Here is an 8446-nt window from a genome sequence, read left to right as displayed (position 1 = left end):
TGATCGTTTCTCCCATGGTGAGGGCACATGTTGGCATTGGTACTTCCCACGTCACAGACATGAAATTCAAATATGCTGCTCATGACTAATGATTTTATGCATCTTAGAGACACTGAAGACAATAATGTCAATAAGTCTACCATATACTAGCCTATAAAGCATTCCCATGTAAATACAATAGAATCAAAATTATTGCATGCATATTATCAGATCATAGGGCAATGACACTAGAAATGCCACAAATGTATAGAAACTGTGGGAACTCGAGAATACTATCTTCTATTAGTGAGTCTCAGAACAAATTAAAGAAAACATGAGTTTCTAGAGTCCAGTTATAATACCATTTGTAGGAAAATGGAAGCACCTTGAGACCATAATATTAAATGAAGTACATAAGACACACAAGCTTAAATAATACCTGTTTTCTCGTAAATGAGAACCACAATGTATAACTGAAGTGCTGAATAAAAGGCAGTAGGAAAAATCAAACTGAATGTCTGGCATGTGGGAAGTGAACTGAGAGAGAGGAGGAAGGAAGGGAGGGAAATGAGATGGGAAAAGAGTGACAGATTGTGAAGTGCGGTGTACGTGCACCAAGTCCCTATTGAGAATGTGCTCATCATGTACTGCAAACATACTGTAACTACACACCAAGAGGTCCAGTGGATTCAGGGAGGAAGGGGAAGGGTTAAAACCGTATTACAAATTATGTACTTGCATGTCAAATTATGTTATCATACATGTAATCATCATGTACTACGAACTTGTACTACCATGAAACAATTTAACATTTAAAAACATCGGACTTGGGCCAGGGATTTAGCTCAGCGTTTCCGCTGTGTGCTTCACAAGCACAAGGTCCCAAGTTCAATGCCCAGTACCCCCCCCCCCCCAAATCAGACTCGCAAGTAAATATCACATGCTCTGTCTTATATGAGCAAGTAAAAAATCAACATAATTTGAAGAGAAACATACAAAATACATAATTGAAAACAAAGAGAAAGTTCTTTTTTCAGAGTTAATGGGGTCAAGAGGTGGATGGAGGGAGAAAGTGTAGAAGTGGATGACAAAAGACGAAGATGTGTTACATGTGTGCACCAGCTTTCCATGATGGATGTGATTATTATGTGCTGTGAACATTTACTGATGCAAATAAATAATGAAAAGAAAGATGGCAGAGGGCACCACATGGCAGGATAGAGCAAGTTCACTCTGGCCTTGTGGGAAAGGTGTCTGCAGCACTTACTGTCACACCACGGGGGATTACACGTCCACGTGGTGAGTGCTGGCGGGGACATTTGAACCATAGCATCACACCTGCCAGCCCAGGCCAGGCTGGGGGTGAACACCAGCGGATGAGGACCACTGTGGAAGCTGCCAAACCCAGAGGGATCACCCTTTGATTGATGTGAGGCTCATGGAGTGCTCCATCCGTGATGACAGCCAAGTTTCCAGTCACTGTGGAAATCAACAAGTCTGTTGCTCAGCTGGCACCGTCAGAGCATTCCTCGGCTCTTCTTGAATGAGTTTGCTCACGGTTCATCGGTGCAAATGCCAAACCATGTGACTTACAGTGACACGAGAGCCCGGGGAACAACTGCTCTCAGGCCAGGCTGGCGGATGCTGGAGAAAATACATCCCTGATCAAAACACTGCATTCCCAGAAGCCAAAGAGACACGCACACGTCCGGTTACAGATTGGGCTGCTGTGCGACAAAGGCGGGATGTGGGTAGCAGCCAGGCACCCTGTGCAGGACGTCAGCCAGCAGGGTGTTCAAACATCAGGCCGACAAGCCTGGCTGGGTGGAGGGGGCTGAGCTCCAGCAAGACCTAATTTGCCTTCAAGTAGAGCAGGCAATCAGATACTGCTGTTACTAGGACGGTGACGATGACGGCGATGATTCATAGAGTGACTTAACGAAACACATGCCTTACCACTTCAAACGCCGTTGGTTATTAATGTGGAGACACACTCTCCTTGGGTAGTCTTTGACCGTCACTTTCTTTTCCAAGAATTAACACCGGCAAAATGTGGATTGGTTCCCTCTCCACATCATTTATCGTATGCACCGCAAACTCCTGAGACACAGGTGTGGGAGTGAAGTTGTTCCTCTCTGAAATATATTAGTTGGGTCAGGCGTAAATCAACTCTATAGCGCTTAGGCTGGGCTGCTTCTTCTCTCTCGTGACCAAGGCTGTGATTAGTGATTCAGTGTTTTCTTGAATCTCAACTACGGGAGCAGCCTCTCTAGGATGCTCATTATGTTTCTCAATCTTAATTTTAGAGGAGAAGTTTTGCTCATTGACTCCTTGAGCTGTCATCTTTAAAACACAAAAACAGGAGCAAAGACAGAAACGAGAAACAGCTTTCTATCAAGTCATTTCTAAATAATTTAACCCCCAGGATCACTGGCAGGGCACAGGAAGGGTGAAGCTGCTGCTCACATGCTTTTAATTGGCTGGGTGATGGGCAGGGATGGCATGGTGGCTGCTGGAAGTTGCGTTTCTGCAGATGGCTTTTCACTACCTTCGTGTGACAGGCACCACCTGACAGAGAGAGATTTACATCTCCAGTGGGCAGAGGAAAGTGTCCAGGGACAGGGACCTGGGCTGGACTCCGGGCAGCTGGGGAGGGAAACAGTTGGTGATGTGGGAGCCTATTTTATTTTGATCTTATTTTCTTCCTGTTTACTACCTTTGTATTAGTTGAGGGTGGAGTGACTTAGAATACAAGTGAATTCATCATGGCATCTTCTTGTATGACTCATTTCTAGGTCAGTTCTAGTTCAATGTAGGAAGGGAAAGAGCACAACTGAATTGTGTTGTTTAATGTGACTTGATTACTTTGGGAGGAGAAGCCAGGCGTGGTGGCTCAGGCCTGTAATCCCAGCACTCTGGGAGGCTAAGGCAGGAGCTTCACAAGTTTGAGCTTAGTCTGGGAAAATTGGTAACTTAGTGAGACCCTGTCTTAAAATAAAAAAGGGCTGGGGAAATGCCACGCTCCCATCTGTGTTCCATTGTCATGCATCTCTCTTGTCACCACCCTGGCTCCATCCTTCCAGTGAGGACTCTTCCACATCTATTATTCATGCAGACTGAAGAGGAAGTGGAGGGAGGAAGAAAACACCCCTCGGAGAGGGGAATGCTTTTATGAAGCAAGCTTTGCTGAGTTTATTTAAAGATTATGCACATTTTGTTTGGCTTTTTTAGGCTGTTAAAATGTTCAGAGGAGAGTTGGAGCCCTTGCCTTCTCTGGCAGAATTCCAGGGTACAAAAGAGAGGTCGTTGAGAAGTGGTGCATGCGTTTTCCAGGTGGGTCACAACTGCAGGGACGAGGACGTCGGTTGCACACACACGCACGACAGCCCACAAACAGCACAGGAGACAGGCCACCAGGGCAAGGCCCAGGGCAGCCTTCGCAGGTGCGAATGGCCTCTCCTGAAAGCAGTCTGGAAACAGCAGCAGACAGGTTCTTTCCTCTCCACTGGTGCAGAGGGAGAGCGGGGAGCTTGTGATATACTAGGCTCAAAATCATATTTCTTTCCAAGAAATATTATTTCAGATATTTCTCTGCCTTTAGATTTCTCAGTGATCATGGTTGAAGAAGAATGTCTCATTCCATCAGAGCCAGCCCCTCTCCCACGCTAGACATGTAGACCCGTGGTGTCTCATTGCTATAAAGAACTTTGCCCACAGTTTAAACTGCTTTCTTAGGACAGATCACTAGAATAAAATGACAAATCAGATTGTATAAAAACTGCAAGGTGAAATTACATTGCATAAAAGTTATATATATATTTACTTCATTATTTATTATTTACGTCCTTGAAATCCCATAGTTTTCTATATTAGGGTGATTTATTATTTAATTATTATCAATAAAGAGAAATTTTCACGCATATCTATAGCTTTCTCTATAAAGTTTTAACTTTTCCCTATGAACTTCTAATTTGCTGATATTACGAGGTGAAAATGTGGGCCCAGTCTCGTGGTCATGAGTGCATACTCCCAACTTGCCTTCCAGAAAGTTGGTACCATGTCCTGGTCCTGTAGGGAATGTCTGTAAAGAATGTCTCATTCTATATGTTGCCACGCATATTAGGACTTAGGTGTTTATCCTCTGGCAAGTTGATAAAGCAAAATGTATTCTATTAGTACCCTAGTTTGCATTTTTCATCATTACTGAATGAAGTTGAATATTTTTCTATGCCAATTTTCCATTTATATTTCTTTTTCTGTGAAAACTTTACACAGTTCTTCCCACATTTACATCGAATTGCTTGTCTTTTGTTGTCACATAGTTATAAGAATTCTTTATGTAAAAGAATTTTATATAAATTCAATGTGTTACAAAAATATGTCAATCAGGTTAGTAAAGTTTTTTTTTTTTTTTTGGTACCAGGGATCGAACTCAGGCCCTTGCACTTGCGCAGCAGGTGGCGAAACCACTGAGCTAAATCCCCGGCAGGTTAGTTAACTTTTATTAACAACTTTATTTCATTCTCTCTCTCTCTCTCTCTCTCTCTCTCTGACAATACTGGAAATTGAACTCAGGCAGTGCTGAGCTACATCCCCAGCCCTTTTGTTCAGTTTTATTTTGAGACAGGATCACTCTAAATTGCTCGGGCCAGGCAGTCCTCTTGCCTCAGCTGTTTAAAGCATGTTTTGACAAGAAGAGACTTAAACAGCTATGACGTCAGATCTGTGAAGAATTCCTTTTATGGTTCCTGCCTTTGGCATCACTAATGCTTTTTCATCAAGTTCCAAGAACAGCTTTATAAGTCTTTCTTTTCTTGCTGTCACGGTTATATCCTTCCATCGTTATTTGTTCTCAAACCATAAAATGTTTTTTGACTTAGAGTGTTTAACATTGTTTTTTATTCAAGTATGCCTGTCTGCCTGTCTGTCTATCTCTCTGTCATTGTGATTCTTGTTCAAGTTGTTTATACTTAGAGATTCTTTCCACCAAGGTCAGTGAAGTTATCACCTCTATCTAGCAGAGCTTCTGGCCCTGGGCTGCTGGGTCCAAGGCCAGGCTTTGGAATCAACAAATGGTGAACGGATTAGTCAGATTTCCCATGGCTAGGACAAAATACCTGACACCAGCAACTGAAAAGAGGAGAGGTTTAATTTGGCTCATGGCTTTGGGGAATTCAGTTCATGGCTGGCTGGCTCCAAGACAGAAACATCATGAAGGAAGGGTATGGTGAGGAATGTTGCTCACCTCATACCAGCTGGGGAGCATAGAGGGAGAGCTGGGGTCAAGAATACTCTCTTTAATGTCATGCCCCGTTGATACACTCCTCCAACCGAGCCCTACCTCCTAACAGCACATTCAGCTGTGAACCCATCAGCAGAAGAATCCACTGCTGAGTATAGTGCCCCCATGATCCAATCTCCCTATGAACACATGAGAATTTTGGGAGAACATTTTTTTTTTGCTTAAATTCTTTTATTGGTACATTTTAGGTATACAATACATTTACATTTATCGTTGGGAACTTGTACCTTTACATGATGTATCTAGGTTCTTATTTTTTCCCTATTACCTGTGTGTCCTTCACCCTCTCTACCCTTTCCTATTTACATAGACTTTGTTTCCATTTTTTTCCATTTCTCATCATTTTTCTTTTCCCTTCTTCCCTTTCCCCTACCCCTCCCACTTTCCCTACCCCTTTGGACCTTTTCTTCCTATTTCCCATTATCAATTATTCATTTTAATCATTGGTACATTTTAGGTATACAATATAATAACATTCATCATTGGAAATTTGCACCTTTACATAATCTCTCTTGGTTCTTATTTTTCCCCCTTCCCCTGCCCTCCAACCCCTCCATCCCTCCCTATTTACAAAGACTTTGTTTCCATTTTTCCATTTTCTCATATTAATTCCATTCCCTTCTTTCCTTTCCCCTACCCCTCCCACTTCCCATCCCCCTTGCCCCTTTTCTTCCTATTTCACATTATCTATTATACCTTTTAGTCCTTATTTACACTTTCAGTTTCTCACACTAGAGAAACTATTTGGTATTTATACATGTGTGCCCTGTTTATTTCACTTAAGAGTATGGCCTCAATGTGCATCCATTTAGCTATAAATGTCTCTAATTTCTCATATTTTATGGCTGAGTAGTACTCCATTTTATAAAAAAACATATTTTCTTTATCCAGTCTCCAGTTGATGGGCATTTGGGCTGTTTCCAAGTTTTAGCTATTACAAATTGTGCTACTATGAACATGGGTGCACACATATCACTGTGGTATGATTGTTTTAATTCTTTGGGGGACGATACCCAGCAGGGGAATAGCTGGGTCAAATGGGACTTCCAGTCCTAGTTCTTTGCAGTATCTCCACACTGATTTCCACAGTGGTTGCAGCAGTCGACACTCCCACCAGCAGTGGAGCAGGGTTCCTCTTTCCCCACAACCCCCCTAGCATTTGTTATTGGTTGATTTCATGATAGCAGCCATTTTTTCTGGGGTGAGGTGAAATCTCAGTGTTGTTTTCATTTGCATCTCCCGAATGTCCAGTGATGTTGAACATTTTTTCATGTGTTTATTTGCTATTTCTACTTCTTTGTCTGAGAAATGTCTGTTCATTTCAGATGCCCATTTTCAGGTTGGGTCTTTAAATTTGGGAGGTCTGATCTTTTTAAGTTCTTTATAGATTTAAGATAGTAGGCCTTTGTCTGAGGAACAGCAGGTGAAGATTTTTTCCCACATTGTGGGTTGTCTCTTCACACTGCTGGTGGTTTCTCTTGCTGTGCAGAAGCTTTTTAATAAGAGGAGATCCCATTTGTTGACTGTTTGTGCTAGTTCACAGGCAACTGAAATTTTGTTCATAAAATCTTTTCCTACACCAACGTCTTCAGGAGTTCTACCTAACCTCTCTTCCAGTCAGTTCAGCATTTCTATTTCAATATTTAGATATTTAATCCATTTCGATTTTAGTTTAGTACATGGTGAGAGATATAGCTCTAGTTTTAATCTTTGGCAAGTTGAAACCCAATTTTTCCAGCACTATTTATTAGAGAGGCTATCTTTCCTCCAGTGAGGGTGTTTGGCTCCTTTATTGAAGATGAGATGGCTGAGTGTGTTTAGAGATGTTTCAGCATCTTCTAATCTATTCCACTGGTTCTCTGGTCTGTTTCTTTGCCAGTATCATGCTGTTCTTATCATGGTAGCTTTGTAGTATAATAACAAGTTGGGGGTTGTGATACCCCCTGCCATGTCTCTGTTACCTAGAATTGCTTTTGCTATTCTGGGCCTCTTCTTGTTCCAAATGAATTTTTGGATTATTTTCTCAAGATCCGGAAAGTATGCTGCTGAGATTTCAATTGGGATTGCACTGAATCTATATAGCAGTTTTGGAAGTATGGCCATTTTCACTATACTGATCCTTCCTACCCAGGAGCAGGGGATGTCTGTCCATTTTCTGATATCATCTTCAATCTCTCTTTTCAGAGTGCTATAGTTTTCAGAGAAGAGGTCTTTGATTTCTTTCGTTAGGTTGATTCCTAGGTATTTTAGTTTTTTGGATGTTATTGTGAAAGGAATCATTTACTCTATTTCTCTCTCAGTGAGTCTGTTGTTCGTGTAGAGGAAAGCTATTGACTTTTGTGTGTTGACCTTGTATCCAGCTACTTTACTGAATTTGGTTATTAAGTCCTGAAGACTTTTGGTGGAGTTCTTGGTGTCGTCTATATAGAGTATCATGTCACCTGCAAATAATGACAATTTGACTTCTTCATTTCCTCTCTTTATTCCTTTTATTTCTTTCTCTTGTCTAATTGCTGTGGCCAGTGTTCCCAAAACTATATTGAACAAGAGTGGTGATAGTGGACATCCTTGTCTTTTTCCTGATTTCAGTGTGAAGGATTCCAGTTTTCGACTATTTAGTATGATATTGGCTGTTGGTTTTTCATAGATGGCTTTTATTAGCTTGAGGTAGAGACCATGTATTCCAATTTTTTGTAGGGTTTTTATCATAAATTCCTGTTGGATTTTGTCAAATGCTTTTTCTGCATCTATGGAGACAGTCATATGGTTTTTGTCCTTGGCTCTATTGATATAATGTATTACATTGATTGATTTGCGTATGTTGAACCATCCCTGCATCCCTGGCATGAATTCCACTTGATCAGGGTGCATGATCTTGACAATCTTCTGCATTCTATTTGCCAGTATCTTATTAAGGATTTTTGCATCTATGTTCATTAGTGAGATTGGCCTATAGTTCTCTTTTTCAGTTGGGTCTTTCTCTGCTTTGGGGATCAAGGTGATACTTGCTTCCAGGAATGGATTTGGGAGTATTGCTTCCCTTTCAATTTCATTGAAGAGTTTAAACAGTAATGGCAGTAGTTCCTCTCCAAATGTCTTATAGAATTCATCAGTGAAGCAATCAGGACCTGGGATTTTCTTGGTAAGTTTTTAATTATGTTTTCA

The sequence above is a fragment of the Heterocephalus glaber genome, unplaced genomic scaffold (assembly GCF_053883595.1).
Source record: "Heterocephalus glaber isolate CG9 unplaced genomic scaffold, H.glaber_assembly_v1.0 deba00000122, whole genome shotgun sequence".
Lineage (NCBI taxonomy): Eukaryota > Metazoa > Chordata > Mammalia > Rodentia > Bathyergidae > Heterocephalus > Heterocephalus glaber.
Note: the sequence above shows the minus strand (reverse complement) of the source record.